The following is a 15855-nucleotide window of genomic DNA, read 5'->3' on the forward strand; positions in this document are numbered from 1 at the left end:
GAAAGAAAGAGCAGGCAGTAAAAGTGGGGAGGGGAGGGGAGGGGAGGGGAGGGGAGGGGAGGGGAGGGGAGGGGAGGGGAGGGGAGGGAAGGGAGAAAGAAGGGCTGATTCAAGCAATTTAAGAATACAGTATTTATTTATTTATTCTCAGTCTTGGGCAAGATGGTTATGAGCAAGTGAAGAACTACATATAAATTGCCTGCTCACATGAAGTAAGTTTGTTTATTGTGGTGAAATGGGCAAAGTAATTCTGAAAGTATTTTAGATGTAGTATGTAGGACAGAGCGAATGAGTAAATGCATTGACAATGTTGGGAGCCAAGGTTCTCGTGGCATAAAAAAGGGACATAAAAATGTGAAAAGACAAGTGCAAAGAAAGAGCCCTGTAAATAGGTAGTGAAGCTGGACATACTGATATAAAGTCACGATTTCTAACCCATGTATATGCATGTTACAATGAATGTGTTTATGTGCAAATATGTTTATGTATACAGGTATGTGTGTATAAACATGCGTATTTTACTAGCTCTCTAATACTATTCCCCACAAGGACACAGAGATCGATTAAAACAGTTCCACTTTCCAAACCTAGGACAACTGGAGAACCAAAATAATTAGGTAATGAATTTACCAATTCAAAACCTAGGAATCCATGAGTCCAAACTGATATACAGGGCTTGTGATTACACATTAATGTCAAGGGCTGACTGGTGGTAGGAAGGGAATACTGGAACCAGAAAATAACCATTTTGGAACCATCACAGTGAAAAATTCGATCAGGTAAGAATCATCAATGAATGCTAAATCTAGGGCAAACGGTGATGAGAAACATACTTGCACTGTCTCCCCATAAAATGCTTATTGCTTGCAAAAGAAGGAAAATAAACTATACAGTGGAGAAATCTGGCAACATCTTGGCCAAGTAATCAATATTAACATCAGAATAAGGGGCAAAAGACACCATGTGCCTCCAAAAGTTGTGCATCTTTCTCAGGATATCACATCACCTATACAGTATTCCAGCCAAGAATGCATAGCCTCAATCTAATCACAAGGCAACTGCAGACAAACATAAAATGAAGACTATTCTATTAAAAGGGGGAAGGGTTGTGTTCTTCAAAAATGTCAATGTCATGAAAGGCTATGGAAAGATTCCAGGAGAAAGGAGGCTAAAGAGAAATAATAACTAAGTACAGCACCTGACCCCAGATTGGATTCTGTACAGGAAGCAAGGGAAATGCTGTTAACAGACTTTATTAAGGTCAACTGATCAGACTGGAAGACAGACCATACATTTGTGTCAGCGTCCATTTACAAAGTTGATAAGTGTACAATAGTTATATAAGAGAATGACCCTATTCTTAGGAAATACCAAAGTGTTAGCAGAAAGAAGCTCAATATATGTAACTTCCCCTCAAATAATTCAGAAAAGAACTCTACATGAGTAGAGAGAGTGGGAAGGAGTGACAGCACATACAGATGCAAATAATAAACAAGTGAGCAAATGTGGCTACAGGATATTTAGATGTCCTTTTATACTCAATTTCCAACTTACAGAAGTTACTAAAATAAGTTCCAAATAAAAGGGGTTTTTTTTTAACATAAATACTACGGAGATAGTTATCTACTATACTCAGAATATAAAGTATATATATCATAATGGATGAAAGGATTTTGTGGGGAAATAGCAAGAGCAGAGACTGGATGGAGGCTTAGATAGATTCCCAGATAAAGAACTGTTTCAAATGTCAGCTGAAGGGAGTCTGTACTTTTCTTTCCGTAAGCCAGGGAATGGCAGCACAAAGCTTAGAGCATAGCAGAGACTTAATTAAAAGGGACGTACGTAAGGAAATTGTGTAAGCAAAATTTCAAGTGCTAGAAACAGTAGGTAAGAGGGAATAAAGAGACATGTGAACAAATACAAGCATGAAATTATGGGGTCTTGGCCTGGGAAGTTAAGATACTAGCAGAAAGTGGTACAAGTACGGAAGACATGCAAATGGAAGACCGGACATCGCCCGTTTACTAAGTTACTAAATGTATCAGGTTGGGGGCAGGGAGGAGCCAAAGATGACTCAGATTTCAAGCGGAGCTAACCATAAGAATGATGGTATTACTAACAAAAAGAAATTTAACGAGCTAAGCAAAGCATAACTGCTTTCTTGGCTATCAGACAACTTTTTCTATTCTCATTTCTCCTACTCTAGTGCAACAGGAGTTAGGAAAAGAGTTATTATATGTCAGCACATGCAAACTGGGGAAACTAGTCCTCACAAGGTGAAATATTAAAAATAAGTGGAATTTATTCAGATTTTGAACACACACCATTAAAATATACACACAGAAGGGAAAGTGGGCATGTTGAACCATAACACATAGTTCCCTGCCTCCCTAAAAAAGTTACGTTTGTATTTATACACATATATATATGAATATACACATATACTCGCTCATTTTAAGACCATTCAGTCAACTCATACTATCGTTAAAGATAAAAACTGTAACACGAGTTTAAGATTAAATAATAAATGAAAGGAAATGGGTATCTTCAGAGGATAAAGACAAAATTACAAAGGATTGAGTCAAAGTAAAACTGAATTACCTGGCTAACCAGTCAAATGACGTTCAAGTAGGAGCTTATTTTTATTGGTCTCTGACTCCACTGTTCAGCAAGTATTTTGATCCTGAGAACAAAAAAAAGGGGAGGGGATGTTGAATTTTATTGCCCTTTCTTAATGTAAGTAGTATTATTAGTCACACACAAATTAACCTTTCCCATCATTCCCTTCTCTGGACATACATGAAATAAACAAAAACAAAACATGCTATCAAGTTCAAGTCCTCCTAGGAATCTGAGGTGATGCCTTATTTTGCCACACAATACTACTTCTGCTTACAAAGTCCGGTGTAGCATATACCATATACCGTGCCACAGTTTGTAAACATGAATAATGCAAAACAGGAGATGAGGAAACCAACTCCTGTCCAAAAGAAATACTCAACAATTAACAATTAAAAACAATAGTGATATCTTGGCAGAAGCGAATGCTTAAATACCCGAGTCCAAAGACAGAAATACCTACCAGATAGGTGGGTGGATGGATGAATAAAGCAAGCAAGCAAGCAAGCAATGAAGAAAAAAAGGAGAGAAAAACCATGGATGTTTTTCCCCCTATTCTAGTAAAGACTGCATTTGGGCCACCAACAAGACATATTTTTAAATGGGAAAGGAAAATGAGGAGTTCTTCAAAATAATCTGCAATAGAATACATGAACATATAAACAACTTCTCTATACTTGAGGAAATAGAGAGCAGGCTATGATGCAACAAAAAAGTAAGCCAATAAAAAAAACATTCACCTTCACTTTACAAACTTCCAAATGTAACAATACAGCAACAATCTGATTACCACTAACTCTAGAGGTGTATATATCAAGACAATAGCCCTAATTATGCCCCAAAGTTCATTGCATTCATGCTGGAATTTGCAGGTCTGTTGGAAAGGGGTAAAGAAAAAATTATGTATATACAAGTTCCATATCACAGCCTTGGCCAATCCACGTGGACAAGAGAGGGACAATCAACCATAACCTATCTGCATCATGCGAAGGGTCTGTTGCACTTCTGAAACCCAATTTAAAGGTGAGAAAATTGAGGAGTGAGAAGGAAGCACATCACATGTTCACAAACGAAAAGGAGGAAAATACAGGTAAGCGTATCAACACCACGCAATTAAAGTCTAAAAAAGAGCTGTTATATCTACTAACATACCTATTTCTCATTACAGTATAGTCTCTGGCTTATAACAGAGATGTCAAAAGAGAGCTGGTTCTTGGAAAACATCTTCAATCCACGATAATATAACTACTTGTTAGCATAATGGTCTGAAGAGTGGAAGGTTTGGAGTACACCAGATCTAGACTTAATGCCCAGCTTTCACTTACCACCTAGATATTCAACTTGAAGGCTTTTTTTAAAGATTTTTTTAAAAAATTTTTAAGTTTATTTATTTTTGAAAGAGACAGAGATAGCAGGAGTAGGGGAGGGGCAGCCAGAGAGGGACAGAGAGAGAGTCCCAAGCAGGTTCCACGCTGCTAGCACAGAGCCCAATGTGGGGGCTCGGACCCACGAAACCGTGTAATCATGACCCAAGCCAAAACCAAGAATTAGACACTTAACCGATGGAGCTACCCAGGCACCCCTCAACCTGAAGACTTCTTTGAGCCTTAGATTTCTCATTATAAAACGGGATCACACCTAGTAAGGCACTTGTGAAGATTAAGTGAAATGCTTAAATTATTTATCAGTACCTGATGCATAAATGCTCAATAAATTAAAACTATTATTAGCCAACAAAAGACTATCTGACATCTGATTTAAGACTATCAAAGCACAGGGGCACCTGGGTGGTTCGGTTGGTTAAGCGTCCCCCTCCCTTTCCCTGCTCTCCTCTCTCTCTCAAAAAGAGAAGACAAAAAAATCCAAGCACATTCAAATAAAAAAATGGGAGGAAATACAATCATTAGTTTTAGTGTCTAAATGAATTCAATGTTTTAGTACCTGAATTTTTATGATACCTAATTTAATTAGAAGAAGGTGAAGGGTGAAAGGAAGGCAGAGCTTCTATTAAGAAAGCCCAAGGTTTTCTGGCCTGGTTTTAAATCAAGTTTCATTTCAGCAATGGTTCTTTTGTTTTTGCTCCTTTTTACAGGGGAAGGAGGAAGGTCGTGGGGTAGGGTTAGCATCTACAGAGCAGGATGAGTGGGGAGGAAAAGGAATTTGAGTCAGAACGTACGTGGTACCATAATGACTGGCCCAGGAAACGAGTACTGCTCCCTAGTACGGACAGTTGGCAAGAGAGCCTACATGAACACAAGTGTTCCACTGCTGGTGGGGACACCCAAAGGAGTGCGGACCCATGCTACTCTAACCCATAACCCCCGGGATCCAAAGAAACACTATCCACAAAATTTCCCCTCCCAAGAAGTGTGCAGTTGGGCTAGAGTGGTCCCCAGAAACTCACAAATGACTGGCTTGCCTACCAGGACCCTGCAGGGGTAGATAGGCTAAAAAGTACTATACAACAGGGGTGCCGGGCTGGCTCAGTCAGAAGCGCATGTGACTCGATCTCGTGGCTCTGAGTTCGAGCCCCACGTAGAGTATAAAGACTACTAAAAAAGTAAATAAATAAAACTTTTAAAAATAAGTAAATAAAAAGTGCTATACACTAGATCCTATAAAGTACAGAACCTGGGAACGCTGCAGTTAACCTGTCTACAACCAAGGTTCTGCAAAGGCAACAGTCCCAGCAGATTTCTTGGGACTGCATTTTTTACCTTCAACAAAAATAAGCATAATTTTTTCGTAATTTGGACTTCAGTCTATCACAAACACAAGTCAAATCACACTGACAAAAACTAAATGACGTGTCCCCAAAATACTAAATATGGGGAGATGCAGGTTAATTTTTCTACTAGAATTAACGAAAAATGTGATTGATGGGATCCACATTATCAAAACCTGCATCACTTGAAATCTAATGGGGAAGAAAAAAAAATTAAACTGAGCTTTGTTAATAGCTTGTCTGAGAAGACGTGCCTCCAGGCCAGAACAAAGAATCAAACTGGGGGAGGGGTGTTGACAGAAGAAAACCCAAACTATATAATGCTGATGCTTGGAAACATCAGTAGTACAAAAAGAGGCCACTGAATACCATGAACATGACTCTTTTGCTGTTGAAAATGGAAGGGGGCAAGGATTCTGCTATTCATCATATTAAACTCATTGTTCCTGGCATGCTACTGTGGGTAGTGCTCTGAGGGATTCTCTCATTTCCCTAAAAATCCTAGAGATGGGGAATCACCATCTTTGGTCAAGTCAGCTGTTGCCCACTCCTCTCCAAAGCACTACAGAATAAATTTACCCATCAATTTCAGGTTAAAGTTTACATGATATTGGTATAAATAAAACATTCTCTTGAAGTTGAGATTATTTATAATAGTCTCAAAAAAATAATATATCATTTTTCAAAACTGTAACAACAGATTTTACTTGCAGCAGTGAATTGCAACAAATTTGCAGCTATACTGAAAAGAAAAAACCAAATGTAAGTTAAAAATCAAATGGAAATTTAAAATTATTTATAAAAGTGCCACTTTTTTTTGCAGCTGTATAAACTTAACTCAGTTTAAAAAATTGTTTTCCTTACCATTACTTATCCATTATTATGTGTTCTAGTAAATAATAAGTAAAATGTATTTGCTACCCAAGTGCACACTAGTAATATATTGATGACAAACTTTTTTAAATACCAAAGTCTTTTTGACACGGAGAGAGGGGGATTATTTCTAATTACACATCTAGTAAAGTAAGGCAGGGTTAACATGTATTACTAATCTCATGCTATAAACTAGAAAGGACTAAGCTGATTTATAATAATTTATTCTACATCGTCATTTAGTAAGTTGCAATAAATGTTTCGTTCTATATGGAGTCAATATGAAAATTTAAATGATGCAGTGAAAACAGAAGCCTTGCTTTCAGAAAACCTATGTTTTGGAAGTCCAGCTTCTTGAGGTGACCTTCTGTGAGACATTTAAATCAACCGAATGTTTCCTGTGTACCTAGGAGAGGCCAGGCGTTACACTGGCCTGCAGAAGCATGAGCAAAATATGGTACCTGCAACTAATCAGAAAAGGAGAAGCAGGTGTAGAATGCCACTAGTGGTATGTTTAATTTGGGGGGGGGGGGGGGGCGCGGGGGGACAAGCAGGGGAGGGGAAGAGAGGGAGGCACAGAATCTGAAGCAGGCTCCAGGCTCTGAGCTGTGGGCACAGAGCCCGATATGGGGCTCAAACTCACGAACCGGGGCTCAAACTCACGAACCGTGAATCATGACCTGAGCCGAGGTCAAGAGTCAGCCACAAATGACTGAGCCACCGAGAGGCCCCTCCAATGAGAATATGAGAATGAACTACCTTGCCTTTTTCAGAGGACTGCTATGGTAACTGTAAAGCACTATTTTAATGCAAAACAAGACAAACCCAAAACCATTTACTTCAGCAGAGAGAGAATTAATGAAATTCAAATGTACAGATAACTTCTATAATTATTTTCCACAGTTATCATAACCAAAATGCCTTTTCTTTATAATAGAAGACAAAGGCAAAGAAGAAAAAAAATTGTAAAATGTTAGCCGTTTGTGTAAAAAGTACAGGAGACAGGAAATTTTAATGGGGTGTACATACAGGTTGCTAAAAATGAAAGGTATTTTTAACTCAACATATCTAGGAAATTCTGCTTACACAACGGTGCTATCCACAGATAAGCATTGGCAGTAAATATAACCCTTCTGCATTTTTAAAATTACCTCGAGGTAAAGGGGAAAACTAAAAATCCAGTTGGCAGCCCAGTTTATTAACAAGCCCCGGGATCTCTGGCCGAGCTGCAGTTAGTACTAAGGTGGTTACTAACACAGCCATGCAAGCAAGTCGCCTGCCGGTGCTTGTTCTGCCTCCCTCTCCCCTCTCTTGGAAAAACTGCATGCAGTACTGCACGATCACACAAAATAAATACAGGAAAGGGGGTGGGAGGGTTGGGTGGAGAGCTGAGCGAAGCTCTGGGCTCCACCAGTGGAAGGCGTTCCACAAGAATTGCTACAGGGTCAAAAGTTTACAGTGGTTTCAATTTCACCTCTTAGCAACCAATCAGAAAACAGACACTGTACGCTGACCCCTCAGGCTGCAAATGAACATTAACTCATTGGCTACCGGAATTGCATATATTCCTTTTCTGGTAGGCTTTTCTTTTTCATTTTTTTCTTCTTCTTTTTCGAGGGGGGAAGGAGTGGGAGAAGGCAAAGAACATTTTTTAAGTTCAAGATGACAATTTTACTTAAGACCATGTATTTTAAGCAGGTATGTGAGGGAAGAAATGATCAAGCAATTATCTTTCTCCTTGAAACCAGTTTCTGTATCCTGTAATATCTAACAAACTAATCATTAATGCTAGTATCAAATCAAGGCAAAGAGTGAACTTAGGCAGGTTAAGGAGAAAGATTTATCTCCAAGAGGCTGCAATTCTAAGAACAATTTATAATATGATGAAAGACATTGGTTGTGTTTCCAATAATGCCTTAAAAATAACTCAGATAATTAAGACACTTAAGTATTTATCTACATCCCAATTTTTTATCTACATAAATTCCCCACCTCTTCTCCAAGTCATTCATATACACATGCAACACGCCTGTCCTTTTCATACTCTGCATCCAGCAAAATGCAGGTATAGCTCCTAAGGTTTAAAGCTTTCTTTTCCCATATTTCACCTCTCCGAACACTTTAGTACCAAGGAGTGATCTTTCATACAATAAACTCAAGGGTGATCTCTTTGGCAATACACACAACTGCTCCCTAATTCATTCATTCATTCATTCATTCATTCATTCATTCATTCATTTTATGTAAATCTACAAATGCAGTAAACATCACTAAACTAATCCATTAAATACTATTTTCAACATTCTATATTTAACATTAAGCAAGGGTAAAATGAAGATCTGTACCCATACACACCTTAATTATCCTACATTTAAGAATGAGATTTCTTTGAAGCATTACATGATAAAAGTGAAACAGCTATGTTAACTACTCTATCAGAATGATCAGTTAAATCCTAAATAAGCAGATGTGTGAATCAGTAGTTAGCAATATTTTTTATTAATACATGGCGGTCAGATTTTAGCAGTCTCACTGGCTTTAAAATTTTAAACTTCTACTTAGAAGCCCCTGTAGGGGCGCCTGGGTGGCGCAGTCGGTTAAGCGTCCGACTTCAGCCAGGTCACGATCTCGCGGTCCGTGAGTTCGAGCCCCGCGTCGGGCTCTGGGCTGATGGTTCAGAGCCTGGAGGCTGTTTCCGATTCTGTGTCTCCCTCTCTCTCTGCCCCTCCCCCGTTCATGCTCTGTCTCTCTCTGTCCCAAAAATAAAATAAACGTTGAAAAAAAAAAATTAAAAAAAAAAAAAAAGAAAATGATTTCACGTAACATACTCATTTTCTTACCCAAGCTAGCAAAATTAAGAAAACTAGTCATTTCTGAACATCCAAAGGTAACTAATATACAAAAGTGCCTTACTTTATATATAACTGTTGCTAAAGAACTTCAAAATAAATCCATAGTGTATAAAGTTTCCACAGCAATTTAATGTCAGTTGTTAAATCAGTAAATAAAGAAACTTGAGGGGCGCCTGGGTGGCGCAGTCGGTTAAGTGTCCGACTTCAGCCAGGTCACGATCTTGCGGTCCGTGAGTTCGAGCCCCGCGTCAGGCTCTGGGCTGATGGCTCAGAGCCTGGAGCCTGTTTCCGATTCTGTGTCTCCCTCTCTCTCTGCCCCTCCCCCGTTCATGCTCTGTCTCTCTCTGTCCCAAAAATAAATAAACGTTGAAAAAATAAATAAATAAAATTTAAAAAAAAAGAAACTTGATACAGATAAAGTTTTTTAATTTAGCATTAAAACAAGTAATTTTCTAGTAACAACTCCTAAGCCTTCATGACGTTTATGCAATATTTGCCAATAAAAAAACCTACACATTTAAAATCTAGTAGTTTGTTTTTTTTTTTAACATGGCCTGCAGACGCGTCTTTTATACATTAAATTAGAGGAGGCTTCTGTATATCTTCTTTTTACAAGATGGCCTCATTTTGAAAGAAAATGGATGCGATAAAATTTTACATCAAGTCAGCATGTTAGCAAGAAGCTTTTCTGTGTGTTCTGAATTTGATTAATACAAGCCAAGGTCACTTCCTGAAAGATGCCTACCATTGCAGCTGCAGGCAAACTAGGCTCCCGAGTAAGGATTGGGGGAAGGGAATGGGTGATGGCATTTATTAACACTGAGATAAACTTCCATCTACACTAGCAGCTGTGTAAGAAGGGGGCAACATGAAGATTCCAGAATTCCTGGCATATAAAGATTAAAATATTCCCAGTCATTAATATTTAAAAGCAGAAATTTAATCATTATATAATGTTCACATCAAAATTATATCAAAAATATCCTCTGGGTGCCCGGCTGGTGCTGTCAGTGGATCATGGAACTCTTGCTCTCAGTATTGTAAGTTCGAGCCTCAAGTTGGGTGTAGAGATTACTTAAAAATAAAGTCTTCAAAAAACAAATACATAAATAAAAATTCAAAATAAAAATATATCCTCACTGCAACAATATATTAAAACATTTCACTCCTAATACTATACAAATCATCTACTACCAAATACTGAAGTAAATTTAGTATTAATACAATAAGACCTCTATGCAAAATAACCTACAAAGGAAGAGACAGGCCCCTGAAGAAGATAGATTCAGAGATTCAATTTCTCCCATCTAAAAACCAAGGGTAGCCGGGGCGCCTGGGTGGCTCATTTGGTTGGGCGACCGACTTTGGCTCAGGTCATGATCTCAGTTTGTGAGTTTGAGCCCCGTGTCGGGCTCTGTGCTGACAGCTCGGAGCCTGGAGTGTGCTTCGGATTCTGTGTCTCCCCCTCTCTCTACCCTCCCCTGCTCATGCTCTGTATCTCTCTCTCAATAATAAAAATAAAACGTTAAAAAAAAATTTTTTTTTTGTTAAAACCCAGGGTAGCCTAAAGTCAAGAAAGTATAAATCCAAAACAAAAGTCTATACTGCAAAATACCTGCTAAAGTTTTGTGCTGAAATTCAATTAATTTTCCTCTCACCAACATTAATACAAGTATCACAGTTTCTATGCTCAAAAAACAAGTATCATCAAAATAAACATTCCCAGTAACTAGAACAAATCCTCTCCCTGAATAATCATATGCCAAGATTTAATTGAGCAGTTACTATGTACTGTTAGGAAACCATACTAAGTACTTTGTCAGTCCTCTTTGAGGTTCTATATACATCTCAACTAACTGGATAAAATATTAGGTAGAGTAAGAAAATCTATAGGATTCTTCTAATTTTCTAACTTTCTATTTAACGTTGGATAAATTAAATTGCTTTTGTGTGCGTTTTCCCTACCTGCCAAATGGAGTTACCATGACATTCCACAGAGACATGTAATCAGCAAAATCACCTCTGTATTAGTGGTTGTATAATAAACAACACCTGGGGTGCCTGGGTGGCTCAGTCGGTTTCATGTCTCTTGATTTTGGCTCAGGTCATGACCTCACAGTTCATGAGTTCAAGCCCAGCCCGGAGCTGCTGACAGTGTGGCGCCTGCTTGGAATTCTCTCTCTGCCCCTCCCCCTTTTCTCCCTTTCTTTCCATCTCTCTCTCTCTCTCTCTCTCTCTCTCTCTCTCTCTCAAAATATATAAATGAATTTTTGTAAATAAATTTTTTTAAAAACACACACAATACCTGTCTCTTTTTTAATCATCAGCATGTTAAAACGCATGATGTTTCCATTTTGTACATAAATTGTACACATTGTACATTAAAACGCATGATGTTTCCATTTTGTACATATAATATTGTCCCTCCCTTATGCTCCCCATCATTGTATCTTGATTGAAATAACTTCAACAAAAAAATTAATAGATGTTAGATGTTCAAGTTCAAACAAATTTATACAGTTTGATTTTTTTTTAAGTCTTTTACCTTCAATGACTGGCAGAAAAGGATATTAACAGGCACAGAGCCTTCCATATATGTAAAGGGCTTTTTAAATCATGTTAGGAAAAGGAAGGCAACCAGGTTTAAAAAAAAAAAAACAATGTGAGAAGTCCCTGAATTCAGAGAATCTAGTTGCTGGTTGCAGCAGAGGAAAGCATTCAGAAGGGTTCAACAAGACTTAATCGTGTGCCTTTGAGATGGGACAAATTCTAAAAATGGACAAAGGGTAAATAAAATTCATCATTCACACACCTTCTCACCAGCACACCTTGTGAGGCACTCAGGAGGGGATAAACTTTCCTCAAATTCTTTTCTCGACCACATGAATTATTCCAAAAATAACTCAAAACAAAGAGTCAAGCAGTAGTTAGCTTCTTGCCACGTACATCAGCGTGAAGAGGTGCACTCATTCCTTCACATCTCCAGCCACCTCATTCCTCTCCCCTGGTTTTATCCAAGTACCCAACGTGTTCCTTCCTCGGCAAGTGAGACCAACTCAATCAGGCTGCCTGGTCTTCCTGTACCAACCCAGCTTCTATGTCAAAAATAGAACCTGAAAGGAAACATCAGCTATAAAATAAAAACAAACAAATGTTGGCCTGAGTGTCTTTTGCTCTGCCAGAGTGGTTCACAGACACAAGTTTGAGGATTGCTAAGAGTCACAGATTGTTTAAAAACTTTGTTTCAGTTATTTTCTACAGCATCAAACCAGATAGACTGGCCATCCCACAACTGAAAACTTCCATTACAAAAAATTCAAAGTACTACACCATATAGAATGGTATCATTACTCAGTAATAATGTAACTATGCCATATGCTCTTTAAAAACCATATTGGACTGGGGTGCTTGGGGGGCTCAGTCAGTTAAGCAACCAACACTTGATTTCGGCTCATGTCATGATCTCACAGTTAGTGAGTTCAAGCCCCACATCAGACTCTGTGCTGACAGTGCAGAGCCTGCTTGGGATCCTCTCTCTCTCTCTCTCTCTCTCTCTCCCAAAATAAATAAGCAAACAAAAAACACATTGGACTATGAGCCTCAACTGTAACTCTCAAGTGAAAAACCAACAGGTTGTCATTCCAGTGCTTACCACAGTCACAATAAATGTAAATCATCCATCATTTCACAAATGTTTGCTGAAATGATGCCATATTGTACACTACTGCTATTCCAGCTTCTGTGGATACAAAGCTAAACACTACATGTGGCCCTCATAGAAGTCCTTAAATTCATACAGCCTAGTCCCCTGGGCATGGCAAAGGAAGGTGCTCTGAGTCTAAAAAGCATTAACATGTGCCTTTGAGACGGGATAAACTCTAAAGATGGACAAAGGCCAAAAATCAAAAAGTTTGTACATTTTACTGAGTATTAATGAACAACAAATAAGCAAACATTTCCAGAAAACCTAAGTGCCATCCATAAAGAAAATAAGTAAGGTGGTATGATATAAAAGGGGGGGGGGGGGGTGCTTGGGTGGCTCAGCGCGTTAAGCGTCCCACTTCAGCTCAGGTCATGATCTCATGGTTCATGGGTTCGAGCCCCGCATTGGGCTCTGTGCTGATAGCTCAGAGCCTGGGGCCTGCTCTGGATTCTGTGTCTCCCCCTCTCTCTGCCCCTCCCCTGCTCATGCTCTGTGTGTGTGTGTGTGTGTCTCTCTCTCAATAATAAATAAACGTTAAAAAAAAAAATAAAAAACAAAAAAAAAAGAACATACATTTCCAAGGGTTAAATTTCCACAAGCAAAGTGTCCATGCCTTAATGGTTGTGTTTTGGGCTAGGCACAGTAAACATTACGCTGTTCCTTGTTCTTCTCTGCAACTTTTTCCCTCTATTCCCAGCCACTCCCCAAGTGTGGTGCTTAGAAGCAATGGAATGATCAGAAGGCAAGCCATAAAGGTTAGAAAATCATGGGGCTGAGATGATCAAAAGTAGGGAGGCAGAGTTAAGGCAAAAGAGAGTTTCCCCTAAATACATTATAAAATCCAGAAGCCTAAAGAGATCAACACATTAAAAATTAGCATATTTTTGTAGTTGGTTTTTTTTTTTCGTATATGTAATCAAAGCTAATCATCAACTGGACAAATCTCATACAATTTGAGCACCAAGATATAATGGCAAATAAAGGATTATAATCTCTTGAATAAGCTAAAAATTCATGAATTCATAATATGAAAATATACACCCAAAGGAAAAGCTCTCCCTTACAACAAAGCCAACTAATATAGAAGATAATGATGGAACTAGAAAATCACCATTTGCTAAATCATATTAATAATTCATTCAAGGGGCACCTGGCTGGCTCAATTCTTCAGCTCAGGTCATGATCTCGCAATATGTGAGTTAAAGCCCCGTGTCAAGTTCTGTACTGACAGCTCAGAGCCTGGAACCTGCTTCAGATTCTGTGTCTCCCTCTCTCTCTGCCCCTACCCCACTCGTGCTCTGTCTCTCTCTCAAAAAATAAACATTAAAACAATTTTTTAATTTTTTAAAAATAATTCATTCAAGAGGCAAGAATCACCAACGGATGCTAAAACTAGTGGGCATTAAGTTTAAGGAATAGTAGGCTATTTCCATAATCACAGACTCAAAACCTCTAAACTCCACAGGAAACTTACCAGGTATCTCCCACAAGTAACCCCACAGTGGAGAAAGTAGCAGACACCATCTCAACCAAATGGTTAAGGTCAAGCATCGTCAATAATGGGGCTCTTGATTACAAGAGACTGAAAAAAAAGAAATCACTTCTATGGTTCTCCTCCCCCCAAAAGTGCAGTACCTGAATCTAAACATGAGGAAACACCACACAAGCACAAAATGTGGGAACTTCCACAAAGTAACTCCTCTCTCGCCTTCAAAAGTATCAATACCATGAAACACAAAGAAAGGTAAGAAACTGTCCCAGGCTAAAAAGGACTGAAGAGACATGACAACTGAATGCAATGTGCAAAATCCTGGATTTTCCTTCCCTTTAGAGGACATTACAGGGACAACTGGTGAGATGTGAATAAGACTTATAGAATAGATACTGTATCAACATTAATTCCATGATTTTTTTTTAAATGTTTTATTTTTGAGAGAGACAGAGACAGTGTGAACAGGGGAGGGGCAGAGAGAGGGAGACACAGAATCCGAAACAGGCTCCAGGCTCTGAGCCATCAGCCCAGAGCCCGACGCAGGGCTCAAACTCACAAGTCATGAGACCGTGACCTGAGCCAAAGTTGGACGCTCAACCGACTGAGCCACCCAGGTGCCCTTAATTCCATGATTTTTTAACCGCAGTGTGCTAATGTGAAAAAAATTGTTTTGAGGAAATATATACTATTTAAGTGTAAAGGAGCATCATATCTATTACAACTTACTCTCAAACTGCTCAGAAAAAATATGTACGTTTTTAAATTTTTTTTTCAACGTTTTTTATTTATTTTTGGGACAGAGAGAAACAGAGCATGAACGGGGGAGGGGCAGAGAGAGAGGGAAACACAGCATCGGAAACAGGCTCCAGGCTCCGAGCCATCAGCCCAGAGCCTGACGCGGGGCTCGAACTCACGGACCGCGAGATCGTGACCTGGCTGAAGTTGGACGCTTAACCGACTGCGCCACCCAGGCGCCCCCGTTTTTAAATGATAAAAGGAGAAAAGCAAATATAGTAAAATGGTAACATTTGAAGAATATGACTGAAGGTCACATAGTACTTCTTTATATAAATGCTACAACTTTTCTATAAATTCCAAATTAAAGAGAAATGAAAAATAAAAGGTAAATAACAGACTGGGAGAAAACATGTGCAGTGTCTAACTGGGACAAAGAATAAAAACCCAGAACACACAGGATCCCTTATAAATTAGTAAGAAAAGACAACATAACAAGGCAAATGGTCAAAGAATCAGAAGAGGCAGTTCAGAGTAGTACAAATGGCCAATAAATACTGAAAACATGCACAATTCTAAGGGCTTAGAAAATGCAGAATAAAAACAATGAAGGAAAACAGCATCAGTCGGCAGAAACTAGTCATTTTAAGCATGTACCCTTTATTCCATGGCTAGGAATATACCAGAAGTACACAGATATAAAGATATGTATAAGGATATCCAATATAATATCCTATAAAAGAACAAAAAAGGGAGGAAAGTAAAAATAGTGAGCATAAATAGGCAAATATAAACTCTAACTTCATGTAAGCTCCTTGAGGTTAGATTCCAATAGGTTTTTAAGTTTATTTATTTA

General features: G+C 38.7%; 1 protein-coding gene across 15 annotated transcripts in view; it reads right to left on the reverse strand.

Moving 5' to 3' along the window:
• Positions 1-15855, reverse strand: part of NCOA3 (nuclear receptor coactivator 3) — a 134531-nt gene that overhangs the window by 65999 nt on the left and 52677 nt on the right. For 10 of the 15 annotated variants that reach the window (XM_043553738.1, XM_043553741.1, XM_043553734.1 and 7 more), the window contains exon 2: positions 2602-2683. The exons of the other annotated variants lie outside the window; for them this stretch is intronic. The gene's annotated coding sequence lies outside the window, so the exon portion shown is untranslated. The remainder of the gene's footprint in view (positions 1-2601; positions 2684-15855) is intronic. 15 annotated transcript variants of the gene reach the window in all.

This window comes from Prionailurus bengalensis, chromosome A3, assembly GCF_016509475.1.
Source record: "Prionailurus bengalensis isolate Pbe53 chromosome A3, Fcat_Pben_1.1_paternal_pri, whole genome shotgun sequence".
In the NCBI taxonomy this organism is placed as follows: domain Eukaryota; kingdom Metazoa; phylum Chordata; class Mammalia; order Carnivora; family Felidae; genus Prionailurus; species Prionailurus bengalensis.